Source organism: Haemaphysalis longicornis, unplaced genomic scaffold, assembly GCF_048455015.1.
Source record: "Haemaphysalis longicornis isolate Haplotype H1 unplaced genomic scaffold, Haemaphysalis longicornis Haplotype H1 scaffold_23, whole genome shotgun sequence".
In the NCBI taxonomy this organism is placed as follows: Eukaryota; Metazoa; Arthropoda; class Arachnida; order Ixodida; family Ixodidae; genus Haemaphysalis; species Haemaphysalis longicornis.
Genome location: NW_027526306.1, coordinates 5202928 through 5218886, shown reverse-complemented (window position 1 = coordinate 5218886; position 15959 = coordinate 5202928). Strand labels below are relative to the sequence as shown.

General features: G+C 46.2%; 1 long non-coding RNA gene across 1 annotated transcript in view; it reads right to left on the bottom strand.

The window, feature by feature from the left end:
- The window catches only part of LOC144172527 (uncharacterized), a 67080-nt gene extending 62799 nt beyond the window's left edge, over positions 1 to 4281 (bottom strand). Inside the window, exon 1 of the long non-coding RNA XR_013323034.1 lies at positions 4215 to 4281. This is a non-coding gene — a long non-coding RNA (uncharacterized LOC144172527). The remainder of the gene's footprint in view (positions 1 to 4214) is intronic.
- Between the last annotated feature and the right edge of the window lie 11678 nt (positions 4282 to 15959).

Genomic DNA, 15959 nt, shown 5'->3' with positions numbered 1-15959 from the left:
ATACTTTAGCATGTTTGCATTTCATTCTCCCTATCCTTTAATATTTGCTGTTTTCAGCTCGGTTTGAATTTCCAGCATATACATTCAACTTGTCGCAAAGGCCCCTCGGACTAACGAGTACTACCGTGGTGAACCGGTGGGCATGCGTAGGAGGGGTGGCCCGGGTAAGTTTTTGTCTTTTCTGCGCTCATCAAATATAATTCTCATTTGTTAGTTAAATCAGTTGTAGCCGTGCTGAACGACGAAACATCCCAACACAACTCTGCGATCTTTTCTAGCCCTTCACGTATTATATGTAAATGCAAAGACGGTGACGGCCGTGGAAACATCTGCATATTAACATTATGTGCTTCAAAAGACGTGCGAGCAAGCCCAGTGAACTCGTACTCTTGGATTGAGAAAAAGAGAGTAGCAGCTGCAGGCACGGTAGCGAGTTCGTCAAACACCGGTGGCCCAGGTCACGTCGTTGTCCTTGTAGGCGGCGACATCGCGGTGCGTGCTGAGAACGTTCTAGCCTGCGGCTGCTCTTTAGACGATCGTCCATAGTGGGAATGCCGCGCAGAGTTCCCTAGGGATGTGCTTAACCCACTGGAATAAAATTTGTTAATCTCGTTCGTAAGTTGTATTGCACAGAAATACTACTACTACTAACTAATAATACTAATAATACTGGTAGTATTAATACTTCTACTACTAGTACTTCTACTGAGTAGTATTAAGAAAGAATACTACAAGTAGTTCTAATGCACAGATCTACTGCGTGGCGAGGGGCAGCAGAAAGCTAGATGGGCAAATTGGATCAAGGAATTTTGCGGGGATAAATTGGTCGCAGTTAGCACAGGGCCGGGATAATTGTAAATTAATCGGAGAGGCCTTTGCCCTGCAGTCAGCGTAGATAGGCTGGTGGTGGTGGCGGTTATTGCAATGATGATGACGGCACAGAAAAAGTGTTTTATGGTTCACAGTGTCCCCCGTGCACGGAATAATGTGGGCGCGAGGAACAAGAGGGACCTCGGAAAACGATTTGTATCCTAAAAAAAGTGTTTAAAGTTTGTGTTTTAAAACAAAGTTTTCAGTCTTTCTCTGATGTCTTCTGTAATCCGCACTAAACGCACTACAGGAAACCCAACTTTCTTTGATGGCAGTGATGATAGTGTGTGAACTGAAGAAATTGCGTCCACCTCCCCGCGAGGGGAACCCTGTGTAGATGCGACGCATCGTGGGGTTCACTTGGTGTTTCCGTTGGATTGATTCTGAAATCGCGTGAAACGTCTCGGGAACGCGTATGATTATTATGTTTTATGATTTTTAGTATGTTTTATTGGCCAATCTTGGCAAATCTCTCTAAGTGGTATGCTTGGGGCTTCGCTGTCGCAACGACCTTTACTCCATCATTGTGGCTGTAAGTGGGAGCTTCTTTTCTTTTATTGCAAGTGTTAATCATTGCCCCATCATGCGTTGTATAAGTAGCATCTTGACGTAGTTTGAATGAGTCAAGGATATAAGGCGCGTTGGTAGCATTTGATTCTGTCTCAGTTTTGTGGCGCAGTGGGAAGAGCACCATGTACCTCGCGTTCCGCCCACAGGGTCGTGGGATCGAAACGGGGCGCCGCTAACTATTATTTTTTTTATAGTGTAGGGGGAGGGGTGGGGACGGACAACGCCGTATGGAGGGACAAGGCGAGTGAATGAGATGCAGTCGCATCTAAAAATTCAACGCTACCCACAGTGGGAATCGCACGTAGGTTCCTCGTTTTATGAAACCGATGTTTACCCGATTGCGCCATTTCGACATGGTCGAAGTAGTCTGGATTTGGAGAGGGGTACATTGTCGTGCAAATTTAGACAGAAAAAAACACGCATCACTCCGTCTTACGACAACGATGGCTGAAATACGAAGCCTTCTTTGTGCAAAAACAGCTGGTAAACGTCAAAGTAAAAGCCTCTGCCATAAAAAGCCCGCACTGCGCTCGACTCAGTAAAAAGCTTAAAGATTCAAAACTCAAACCATCTGCGAGCCTACACTCAGACGACATGGGATGAAGTTCTCATGAAAAATCTTCAGGTGTAACCATCGTCGTAGTTCGACGAGGAGCGGGGTGCAATGTTTTTGTGACGCCAGGTTTTTGTATCCTCCTTTATTCTTCAACCTTTAGCATTATAGTACAACTCTATCGGAGCCTTGATCACTAACCTGAACTATGTAATGCGTGAAGCTTGTTCGTTGTGTCACATTAATTTAAATTCCAATTTTTGCCTTCTTGCAATAGTCCTGCATTGTCTGAGACTTTGTTTAATTGCGTTTCGTAATTAAAACAAAACTTGAAGTCACTGGACATAATCTAATTGGTCTCTGCGCAAATAGTTAGTACCTTAGGCGCAAGTTTAACTTTATGCACGGTTACAATATGATTTACTGCGTCTTTGCTGGTTGAAATAGTGACTGCTGGGGCAACACATAACTTCTTAGTCGTTGCGGCGAAGCCCGTCCACGGCGCGGATCACGGGCTGCCAAAGACGAAATGCTTTGAAGAAACACCGATGTTTTTGTTCAGTTTCGGAGGTAGTCGTCATGTATGACCAGTGGCGACGCTACGTGGGATTTTTTTTTTGCTTCCAGCGTTTAGGGGCATTGCTGTCTCAGCCTGGAGGGAGATGGCTAACTTTTTCACGTACAACGGAACGTGGCGCCTACGGCAGATGGTCGCTGCTTTCGTGTGGTGTATGCGAACATTTTAGCCCTGCTCGGTCACCGTGCCTTACCATCGTTCGCCTTGGTACAATAACTTACTGCTCAGTGCCCTAAATGTACTACAAATTACTCGCGCTAAGGATTTCAATACATGCAGATTAGAGCAAGGTAGTCTCGACACGGGTGTAAGTTAGCTACAGAAGACGGATGGCGCTAGCGTGATGGCACCGGAAGAAGACAGAAAGATAACACGTGACAGGCTGTGCAAGGAAACGGAGAAACCAGACAGCAACGTAATTGCGGCTTCGTCTCGCACAGCAACAGCAAGCCATTAAGGAACATGTGAATGCTCTCAAAGTAGCGGCAACACTTGGTGAGTTGGAGGACGGTTAGTCCGCACGACACGTCACCCAACCGACACCACCACTCAACTTCGGTAACACGAGACCCATATTGCATATTTTTGCACGTCTTAACGCGAAAGAAAACGTAAGCTTCATACAACGTTCTTCAAAAACGTGTTACCGCGTTCAGAGGCGCAATTATAGGACTGAAACTGAACTGCGCTCTCATTGCTAAAGTTGGAATGACCTAAGTTTTTTTATTCAGAGAAATTGAAAAAAAAAAATGGAATTGCGGCACGGTTTAATGCCAGGAATGAAACAGGAATGGAATGAGGATGTCCATTCCGCAATGCTGGTGTCCAGATACACGTAAGCTGACATATGACGGGTACATTTCATTTATTAGTATTAGCGTTGTATTGTATATACAGCATCATGTAGTAGTATTAGTAATAATATTAGTACTGCGCCTCACACCACATGCAGTCAGGTAGAACAACACATGGTGGTTAACTCGGGTTTCTTTTCAGCACTCCATAGGAGCGCTCAAATAATTCGGGCACGCGAAAGCACGAATAGGGATTTACAGAACAGCATCTTCGTTCGTGGAGCTCATATCTTGCTGTGGCAGCTTTATTTTCAGGAAGGGCTACATTTTTATACTATAAACGGTTCATTGCACAAAATGAAACATTACTGGATTTGGGTTTTAAGTTTCATTGCTTGTGTTCGCATTTAGTTTGTGCATGAGTGTACTGTAACTACTAATTATTCGCTCTTGTGCTCCCGCTACATTCATAACTGCACCAACGCCGATGGTAATGTAACAAGGCTTGCCTATGCGGGGTTGTTGCTTGCGGCTTCGTGTGTATTTATTCACAAACAAGAGCTCAGACAGAATTGATAGACTGTTTTGGCATTATTCGTAGAGCCATTAATTAGTGCCAAGAGCGTAACATCCCTTGAATCTATTCGTTCAAATATGATTTGGCAAATACCTCAGCATTGGAACACGATCGAACAAAGATATGAGGGAAAGAGTAATTCCAAGACATTATTTTTCGGTAGGTTATGTCCAGTTATTGTGAGCAGCATAGGCTTCTACAAAAAAATCCCTGTGTCTTGATCACGAATTTATAAATGGGAAAATTAACCAAAAGCGAAATAATACGACTTACATGAACTGTTACGGCGATGATGACAAATACTTGAGTAGTGACTTGCATTTTTTTCCGGGTTTAATATATGCACCCGTAAAGCAAATATACGACAAGCGCGAAACGGGCGGTGGAGTGAGGACAAAGGCTGCTCACTCTTCACGTTTATCCATTTAGTTTTGTTCAGAAACATATAGTGCCTTTCAAATGAGCCGTGTGGTTTGTTGACAGTTTCACGAAGGATGGGCTGTGACTTCACTTAAATGCTGACAGCCTTTGTAAGAAGGTCTAAAAAAGTGATCTTCGTACTGTGCCAGTCAACAAAAATCTGTAACAAAAATAATAGGTGCAAGTGTATTTGACACGTACTAACGTGTTCATATGTCAGAGCTCCGTCGCATTTTAACCTTAAAATTGAACATCTCCTGCCCTTTTGATATCCGAAAGTCGGAAACCCGCTTGTTGACTCTATCTTACAACAACCCTGACAGAATCATCGTCATCGAAACATCTGACTCAAGCGCTTTATTGTAAGAGGTTTCTGGGAATGCTGTGGAAACGAGTGGCTAAAGTAAAAAAAATAATTTGTTAATTTTCCCGCAGTTCTCCTTCGAGAAAATGCGTTTGCAATATTATTTCATCTCATTAGGACTAATAATGATCTACACAAAAGCACTGAAAAAAATCATTTTCAGAAATGTAAAAAAAAAAACGACACATGCAATGAATGGTTCGACCTATGTGAAACTCATACATCGATAAACGTTGAGATGTAAGGAAATAGAATAAATTTGATTGAAGTCGGTACTAGACTGAGCAATCATATTTCTTTGCCCCCGTTTTGGGAGAGCTTTTTTGTCAAAAAGTCCCTGGGCTGCAGTGCCCGCACAGGCCCTCTAAACTGGGCGAATCAGCAGTTGAATAAGTCCGTGCTTCGAGCATGCCGGCACACTGGTCGGAGAAGAAGACCAAGCAGGGGAGGTAGGTGTACGGGGCAGATAGTAACCATACAGGAGTAAAAACCTTTGACCGTAACAATGTTCTAATGTCGGATCTCGACGTGTATGACCGGCATAAATTGGTGCTACTGTGTAGAGGCACAGTTCAAAGATAAGAACCCCATAATTTTGAGAATTTGTTCCAGTTGGGAAAAATTGAAGGCAATTTTAATCATTTGGAAAATTCTTGAACGATAAGCTTCGCTGAGCGCTCATCACTATATTCTGGTAATGCAAACCCAAACTACGCAATAGTGCATTAAAATTTGCTTACTTTTTGCTGCTTTGGGTAACTACGCCGACAGTTAGTTATGGCCATGCGAAAATTTACTGGGATTTCCCTGATTCATAAACCGGTCTGTTTGCTAACAGCGAAGATGTTCATCAAATTTTTAGTGTGCGTATGCGCACTTAAAAATGCCATGAAAATTCCGAATGCACGTGAGCGCGTGCACGAGAGCGCGTGCCTTGCGGCTACCGCCTGGCACTTAAAAAAAAACAAGAAAATGCCGAGTATTCGTGTGTGCGTGCCTCGCGACGACCGCCCAGCGTCCCCGGCGGGCGCACTTTGGTGAAGCCAAAATGCCCACTTAGGAGGATTGGACAAGATTGAAAAAAAGACTACAGCGTTTGCCGTATTCGTGGCAACACTTGCTCGGAACAAGAAAGGCACCTCACACCGTGCGCCGCTGATGATATCCAATGATTATCACTTAAGAAAATGAAGAAAGCTCATACTTATAGCAGAGTGCTTCAGTGCTTATAGCAACAATGATGGGGTAAAGGCCGTTGCGGCAGCGAAGAAGAAGCAAATCGGCAGCAATCGTTGATTTAAACTGTCATGATGGACGTGAAGGTTGGGTGCAGCTTCGTTGCCTTCAATTCTTAGGCGTTTGTGAGCTTCCTTTATTATTCGAGGCGAAACATAATAACGGGAGATCAAGTACAGTGAACACCGGTTATATGCCCAGGATTTTACGACAAACAAGTCCAGCCCCGGCGAAGTCCCCGTATAAACAATGCAATAAAACCACGGTTATTCGGCGCGATTGTTAACCGACAACCCAGGCGAAGCGCGCGACCGATGGGCGGATAAAAGGAAAGTGCCGCGGGCCTCTTCCGCGGACCTTAAGCCCGCTGAATGGGTTTTCGGTGGCATAGCTTCATTCTCCGTCTCACGCTTCGTTTCTCTTCCCTCCAGCAGCCGCGCGTTCGTCTGCATAATCGCTTTCCCCCGCTCGTCCATGGCATCTCTTCTTGTTTTATTGCGCAGGATTGACAGGGGCAGTGTGCAGGTGTTCATTACTCCGACTCAGTAGTGAATTGCCAACGAGGTTCCGCTGACAGGCTTCGGCTTCCACATGTGTTTGCGTGATCGCGTGTGCCATGATTCGCACTGCCTGGAGGGAATCGCGCCAGTGGACTGATGGGCAAGGTTTGCTTTAATACAGCGTGATTGGCCCCTACACTGCATCGCTTTTCTAGCATCCATTTTTTTAATGATGTGGGTTTGCGAGACACCCAAAGCATTATTTTGTGGTACACATTGAAATGTCTTGCTAATCTGTAGAGCGAAACAGTGTTTATAGGCGTAATCAGGTTTTATATCCCAGCTTCGGTGTTAGCACGTGCAATCCATCACTCAACTCCGGAGCCGTCATGGCCCATTTGCAGGCCAAACTGCCGTTAGCTTCTCGTAGCCCACTGTTCCCAACAGGTAGTGAATCTATTTGAGAGCTTCCGTATATGAGAGCTTCCACAAACCACAAAAAAATGTTTGCGGCGACACTTTGCCTTCATGTGGGCAGAAAAACAAGGATTTCTCATGAAGGATTTCGAGCTTTTCCTTTTTCCGTATTGATGTGGTAGCAAAAAGAATGTTTGGGGTGATTGCACAATTTAACCGGCACCAGAGCTTTGAAGGAAGCTTCACCCCTTCAATGAGGGTAATTAGAAAGGCTCACGTTCCATAGAGCTTTCAAGTTGATTTGTTGAGTCGTGCAGAGAAACAGAGAGGAAAACGTGGTGTGGCTGGCGCACCTCATCATTGTCTGCTCTTGCGCTTTGCCTGGCTTCTTGCTTGCTGCCTAAACAAAAATTCGTGTTGTTACATATAGAATTCGCCGCAAATTCAGGCAGGACGGTAGGTGCTGCATCGCGAGCCAGTGACAGCTTCCCGCGTGGCAGTCGCACTCCAGTGCCATTTATTACGCGGATGTAATCCTACAATATATATTCGGGTTCAAAGTGGCGCTCACCGACGGCTGAGGATAAGGTCAAAAGTTTTTCCACTGTTCCCAAATTTTGTTACCACCTTTTGCGAAGTCCATCGTCCAGGGGAGCGGCGAACAAAAATGACCTGGGGGCACCCGGGTAACCGCTGTGACAACGCGCACGCTGGCTACTGTATGGGGACATCCGGGCACCGGCAACGCATCGCTCTATCGTCTTCGCCGCTAGAAGCGGCACAGTGCATCTCCGTTTGTCGCCATTGCCCGGTGGCTCAAACGAGCCGGATCAGCGAGAAAACGTCCCCAGAAAGTTACAGCAAAAACAAAGGCGAACATCCTCCTTCCATAGAGGTTAATTACTGTACCACCGCAAAAAAATGAGAGTGGTAATAACTACCGAGCTCGTCGAGTAACCGGGAGTTCAACGGCGGCGCCATTGGAAAAAGGCGTACTTGCGCCCGTGGCGGCGGTAGGCGCGTTTTGCTTCAGCCAATACGCTGTACAGAGCTCCCGTTCGCTCCATTTTATCATGCTATTCTAGTTTACTATAGTCAAAACCAGGAGAAAATGGTTCCTCCGCTGCGGTGTAGGCGCTCGCCCTAATAAAGCGGCAAAGGACCATTACGACCATCACAATCACAAAATGCACTGCCTTTGCATTTTCTGAAGAAGGATGACCGGCGAAACTGCGTTCAATTCAAAGAGTTAACGAAACAATACACGTCTGTTCGTAATTTGTGATTAAGCAACAGATAATGGGTGATTAGTGGGGGAGGGAGGACACCATGAAGAAAGCGGAGGACGATTGGTGGAGAGGCGACAGAGGTAATACAGCGAAAGACAATAAGTAGCGCGATGAGCCTACCTATGTCCAAACGAGCTGGTGGTGGTGGTGGAACTCCAAGTTTTGCCTTCGAATGGATGCTGCCCGAGTTGGCATACGTCTATATGCTACCAAGTTATTAATGGTTTCTTCAATGCGACATGGCAGCGGGGGCTTATTTTCTCCGTGATCACAATTCTTGGACACGTAAGAATTTGTCGGTTCACTGCATATAGTTCGTATAGTGGCCGTTTAGGCGAATGCGTCACTGACTCTGCGTAAAAGACGGTTTAATACGAACTACTGCACAGCAATACTGAGACTTCTGAGTAAAGAAGGTTCGGGAAGACATTCACACCTCTGTCAAAACACAGATACGACCACTGAGGCAGGATTATTCCAAAAGCGCTCGTCACGGTGCCCAACGGCAGATTGTAAACAAGGTGCGAAAACACCGAGGCAACGGGATTTGACACCCATGCGAATCTGCCTGAGCGTGACTGCGTGGCCTTGCGTGGGTCTGCGTGGGCCTTGACTGTAGCAGGTGCATATCTAGTTGCGTTATCACCGTGAACTTCGTAAACCTGTTTCGGTCACGCGCAGTGTCTTTTTATTGCTTTTTAATGTTTGTGTTGAGTGTTTATATTTTCTCTTCTTGATATTAAACTTTAGTTGTTAGACCAGCAGCTGTACTTGTGTTGCACGTCCTCCGTCTTCAAGTTCGCGCTGAGTTCGTTCAAGAATGTCTTTGGAACTAGCCCAGCTTGCAAAGCACCTGAAGTCCTTCAAGTTCGCAACGGAAAGAAATGCGGCGCTATGGCATTAATCCACAAACATACCATTATCTTCCAATAATTTTTCTGCAGATATTGTCTAGTAAATATTCTTACTTAAAATATAACTCAAATGTTTGCAATGTCGTTGGAAACGTCCAGCTTCATAACCTTTTGTCCAGCTTCATAACCTTTTTTACGCTTTAACATATTGATATCTCACTGATCTTAGCTAGAAACAGCGCTTCACACACTGAAAGTTCCTTCGAAAGAGCGTGAGTATAATTAGGCATCATTGACATGACGATGCATCGCGCCTGCGAAGGCTGCACTTAATAGCTTGTTTGGTTTGGATAGTATATTCCTCAATTCGCCCTACCTGCTGTTCGAAAAGGCTGAGACGCTGCACAACATTCCTCATAGGTTCTCTTCTAATTTGGTTACGTATTCTGGCAAGGTTGCATGTACGATTTTTTCACCTCGGCTTGCATGCTGCAGCAACGAGTCCTAGGCATCACTATTTGTTCATCACTTTCCGCGTTGGTTTTTTTTTGTTGTGTCATTGTTTTGTTCTACGTTACATGGGATCGGAGCATAGCCCGGATAAAACCGCCGCAAAAGCTGCGTTGTCATTGGCAAGAAAAGCTGCAGTAGTCACGCAGGTGTTCAGCTCCTTTATATATACGACCTGCAAAGCGCAGTTCTAGGGCTCCTGTTCGTAGCATACTCGCTGTTATTGCGTCATGTTCAGTACATGAAGACACCAAAAAAAAACATTCTGGCTTTTCTGTCTTGTAGTATTTTAGAACTGTGGCCAGACAAAATGAAGGCTTTTTCACTCTGGCACGACTTATATTCACATTTTTTGTAGACTCGTTAGGACAAGTTTTTCATGAGTAAAAACAAAATTAGAAATGGGCTTGCATCCAGTTGCAAGTGATATATGCATCGAGGACCACTCACTTTATATTGCAGTCGTTCTGTAAATGCAATTTAAATTGGGGCAAGTTCTGAGTGTTTTAATGAAGGAGTGCCTCTGAAGGTTTTATTTGGGAAAACGTTTGTGGCCTAATAGCACCAACTACATAGAAAAATCTCAGAGTCGTCTACGTTTTTCTGGAGTAATAGAGGCAACCAAATTGCGCTAGCGTTTTTGCACTATACGATTATCATGTTTTTTCTGCATGTAAAGAGGAAAGCGTGATGTTGTTATAGGCTTTCTGAGTGTTCCAAATGTATCCGTATAGGGGAAAAAGATATCGCGGCGGAAATGAATGGGAAATAACTGGTTTTGAGTTGCTTGCTACAAAGCAGGGCAGTGCTTCCGCGACTGTTATTTTACAACAATGGACATCATCAATTCAATCCTTCGTAAGAAACATTAGTCCTAAGGATCCTGCAGGTTCTAAGTTGAAACTGTTTAAAGAAGGTCGTGTATTCCCTCAGAATCTTGTGCAATCGAAAACAAATGTTGACTTCTCACGGATAAAAATCGATAAGGTATGCCGCTCGTATTGAGTAAAATTATTCTATAACCGCCGCGGTGGCTTAGTGGATGGGGCGTTGCGCCGCTCGGACCTAGTGCACCGCCCAGATCCCGGCGAAGACTGACCTTTTTTCAAAACGAGGCTGTAAGTAAAGAAGCCGCGGTGACCACATTTGGGCGCATGTTCAGAAATATTGAGGTAATAGAAATGACCGCGTACCAGTACAGACGAGCCGAGATAAAAACGACCGGGCACCTTTAACTTCCTTGAGTGATGATGCGGCAATCTGTGATACGTGATGAATAACCAAGTACGGGAAATTGACGCAATGTTCCATTAACGCGACCATAAAAATTACGTATTAATACGCGGTTAATTTGTTGAGGCCAACTACATTTTTCTTCACGTATTTTCTGCATCCGCGTTTGAGAGCAAACCAGTTAAGCCATGGTTTTTCGTAAGCTTCCAAAAAGTTGTCATCGATGTTTCCCTCTCTTAGGTGTGCAGAAAGCGCTGACTTCCCATATGTAACTAATACGTACGCAAAAATAAGGCTGATTTAGGTGACAGGTGGGCTAATGAATCGGCTTGGTGTTATCTTGTGAGTTCGAACTACGGTTTCAGTTGCATCATTTGTATGGAGGGGGGGGGGGGGGGGGGTTCTTCACTTCAAAGAAGCCAATGTGGTTAAACCTTTACGAGCCGTTCATTGCTTGCGTATCTTGTTCTTGAATTGTATCTTCTGGCCTTAAACGAGGCTTTCATATTAATGTCGATCATTTAAATTACATTGAACTGCACACATTTACACACAACAATACAAGCTTGTCTGTTTATTGCGGAGGCTTTATTTTCTGTGTTTCAGGTAACCTATTCTACCGACCATAATTGGGAGTCCTTGGGGAGGGTTTGTACGAGAGCGAACGACGTATTCGTTTGCATATTTTTTGACAGCATGCACTTGGTTCATGCTTACAATGGTAGTTTTTTGTTTTGGTAATATTTATAATTCTAACAACTCGTCAGGTTTCTGCGCTACTTCCCTGTATTTAAAATCATCTTTCCTGATTATTTCCAGACCGTCTTCGGGTTTGTTGCAGGGTTTCAGAAAGAATAAAAACAAGCAGTCTAGAATTCAAGAAGTAAAAAGAGACCTAATAAATGTAACAAAAACTTTCGTGAAGTAAATTTTGTTTAAATTGTAAAGCATTTAAACGCTGCGCCTTCTCTTCTCAATGCATAGTACCTACAAAACGTTGTGCGGAGGTCAACGTAAGGGGCCATGATTACAAAACGCAACATTTTGAAAGACTACTTTGGAAAGACTAGCCTTTCAGTTTTGAAAGACTAGCCTTTAGTAACTCACTCAGATCCATTCTAGCCACGAAATCCGTTTTATCAGTAACGTAAAAATCGGTGAAAAAATCTTCAATTTCGAGAGTGATCAAGCATGGGCAAAGGGGCGTAATATCAGCCAGCACTAAAACTTTTTATGACGGGTTTTACTGCGGATTAGTGCTGAAACAATACTGTTAAATCCCCGAAAGGGCATGCGTCATCTGAAAAAGGCGATGTTGGCAGCGCGTAGCTAAAGCGGTGTTCACTAGTCAGTAACGAAGAAACGAAGCAGCAACAATGAGCTCGGAACGGTGGTTCGCCGTGTCGCATCTTCCCTGCTCTCAACATTATGGTGCCGTAAAATCCGGCAGAAGACTGGCATCTAGCGCTCTACGATGGACAGGTGGCGCCCTCAGCGGCGCGCTCTTCGCGGATCTGTTACGGGGCTGCTGAAGCAGCAACTGAGCTATACAAAACCCATTCTCCGTCTCCGCATGACCTGCAAGAGGTCATCGACCTACTCGCCAGTAAGCAAATCTCTCTCAATGAGCGGGATGCCAAGATTGGAGAGACACCGGAAGACGATGAATTCGAGCTTGATGTTACCGACGCCTTGGAGTACCAAGAAAGCATACGCCGTGTCCTCAGTCGGCTGCGCTCGGCGGTGAATGACTAGCGGGCGTCCAGCATGAGAGTTCCCGACAGCGGCACTCCAGGGTAACTGCTGCCCGCTCAGCAGCGGAACATCGTGTCCGAAGGCAATCGCCCTGCAGCCCAGTGGAATCAGTCCTCGCAGGCCTGATAACGCGCATTCACATCGCGAGTCGTCCTGCCGGCGCTGCAGGGTCCCGCTTTTTCTGGCGAGCTACATGAATGTCATGGCTTTCGGGAGCATTTTGAGGCGACAAGTAACAATTATTCGGACTTTTACGACATCGAGAAATTTAAGTATCCGAAATCCTATCTTGCCGGGGATGCAAAACGTGCCGTTGAGTTGATTCGCATCAAAGAGAGCAACTACAGTCAAGTCGTAAATAACCTCACCGACCGATTTGGGCGTACGGACCTGCTCGTAGATGACCACATGGACAGTCTACTCGCCATCGCTCCTATTGAGTCTTCGTTGCAAGTGTCGCACCTACGAGCCCTGTATGAGCAGGTTCAATTCCGAAGTTGGTGCCTCGAGAGTCTAGGTGTGCCAGCTTCAGAGTACGCGCTGATTGTACATCACGTCTTCATACGCACGTTACCGGAAGACCTGACAGTTCTATACCGTCAGCGCATGAAGGAGACAGCTAACGACAACGCTGAACCAGAGACTCGAGAAGAGCAGGTCAAGGGCATCATAGCATTCTTGAAGGTTCAGGTAGAGAGCAAGGAGGAGAGTCGAGCTTTTCGATCGAACTCCGATTCGAAGGCGTCTTCAGTCCACCAGCAGCCGAGAACTTCCTCTCCTCACTTGAAGTCCGCCTTGGACTTGTCAGCCGGCTCTGCATCAAGATTAACGAATTTGTCGCCGGGAGGAAAACTGACGTGCTACCTGTGCAATGATCAGGGCCACAAAGCGAAAGATTGCAGTGCAGTCTTATCAGCAAAGGAAAAGCGACGGCGCCTTCTAAGAAACCATTGCTGTTTTGGATGCGCTAAAAGGGGGCACATGGCTCGCCACGGCCGCACTAGCACGTTCCTTAGTTGTGATTCCTGTTCGAGGCGACACATTACGGTACTTTGCGTCATGTAGGAGAGATTCACGAGCAACTGCCCGACTGCGACTTACTTTGACAGAGGTGCCGATCGTGATGAACTTCCGCAACAAGACCGCGGCATAACGACTGCTCCAGCCGGCAGCACTTTCACCTCGTCGGTGTTGCTCCCAACGGTGACAGTGTGGGTGTAAGGAAAGTGTGGTCGTGTCTTGGTCCGGATACTCCACGACACCGGCATCAAACGTACGTTTTTGCACAGCGACCTGTCTCGACAGCTAACCTTGTTGTGTGCCGGAAGAGAGAACTTGGCAGTTTTCACGTTTGGAAGGCCGAACCGACCACGACAGTACCAGTGCCGGAAGGTTGCTATCACACTCCGTAGCCGTTTTCAGTCGAGTGGAATGACGCTGGAAGCGCTCGAAGTGCCAGACGTCTGCACCGTCAATGGCCCTCGTTTGGAAGCCCGCACCATAGCGATACTTCACGACAGCAACCTACCCGCCGCCGACGAACCCGAAGAATGGGAACTCCAAACGCCCACTATAAGCGTGTTAGTTTGTTCGGGCCAGTATTGGAGGATTGTAAGCGGACGTGTAGAGCGCTTTAACGAGAACCTTTGCGCCGTTGAAACAGTGTTTGCCTGGTTGCTTCAGGGCCCATACGCAAAAGAAATTATTCTGCACGTCATGAACAGCAGTGCGAGTGCCTTGGTTTTAGCCTCAATCCAAAGAGCTGGCACCTTGGGCCAACTGGTCAACCCACCAGAGATGTGTAAATCTGACGCCATACCAGTTTGTGGCAGGTCTAACAAAAAGGCAACAGATGGCACCTTGCTTCCGTCTGGCTCAGTTCGCAATACGTGGTAATGAAAGGGTCGCGCCGTTGTGCAAAGGTGGCATCGCCGTGATGCGCCCAAGAACAGCAGCTTTCGTGCTTCAGAAACACGTTTACAAGAATCGCATTCTCAGGTTGGGACGCAGCGCAGGAGCATCCGGGACACGTCAGCAGCGTCGTATCATCAGGTACGGCTAAAAGGAGCCCGAACGTTCCAATGCCAGCTACCGGAGCGACTGTGGAGCGCAAAGCACGACCATCGACCGCTGGTGAACGTGCTGGATGACCTCTACAAGAGCCTACAATGCCAACTTTGATTTATACGCCGTACCAAACGAAGAAGCTTAAAAAGACAGCAATTGTGCGCATTGTGCAGTGATTTGTTTATTAGAGCACCACGCGTAGTCTGTGCGCGCGGTTATGTTAAATCTCCGAAAGGGCATGCGCCGCTCGAAAAATACGATGTTTGTAGCGCGTATACTAACGCGGGGTTTTCTTCTTCAGTAACGAAGAAGAAAAGAAGCACCAACAATGAGCTCGGAACGGTACTTCGCTGTGTCGCGTCTTCTCTGCTCTCAACAAAACAACAAAATGGAGCTAGACCACCCAAACCACCCAGTTGTGTGTATTGGGGTGGCTTAGGTAGGTGCGCGTCAGAACCACAAGCACGATTCTTTGACGTCACAGAGAATTTGAGGAATAGTGGCTGGGGAGTCACCATTGCTCCATATGTTTTCTTTAATATGCCGATTATTAGTTTTCCATAAAATCGGTGTCACAGTAATCGGGACACATAGGTACTTTTAACGAACCAAAGCTTGTATCTTGTCTTCATGGCATCTTTGGGTGAGCAAAACTAGCAACCGCGTCGCGATGAAGTTAACTTCAAGACCACTACATCTTGGCTCAAAATAAGAGCGATTTGACCTGAAGCGCAACTAAAATTAACACCAAAATAATAACGGATCATAATCATAATCATCATCAGCCTAGTTAAATAAACAGGAAAGCGAAGGCCTCCCCCATTGACCCCCAACCGCTCCCGACCTGCGCTTCTCGAGTCCATTCTTTGCGCCCTAATTAGATGGACGAAATAACGAAATGAATGCCACACTGCGAGAAAATTACGCGTCTTGATGTGGAACGACTGAAAGATGGCCCAAAGAATGGCCGGCAGCCCCAGCAGAATACAAGAAAACGAAAAGCAAGAAAGCCGGAATTACGGGCTTTACACCATCCTTCCCGTTAACAGGGCCTGTATCAGCACAAGCCTGTCCTGGTCTGCAAGTCCGCCCGTGCTGCGGGCAACACTGTTCATTAGGTTTCAAACCACTTGATTGGTTCTTGCGTGTTCTGGACCAACGCCAACTTAGCCCCATGATTTTGAAGTACGGATATCAACATTTACAACACCTTGGGCGCCCATTTGGGACCGCACTCCCCTGATATTCTTGCGTTCGCTCTAGCGTCGCCTACAGGGCCCCCTGCGGTTCCCCTAGGACCTATTTGTGATCCAGAGGATCAGGTCATCTGCGTTATTGCGTGCCTGAGTCTTGCGTTATTGAGCGTCGCGTGA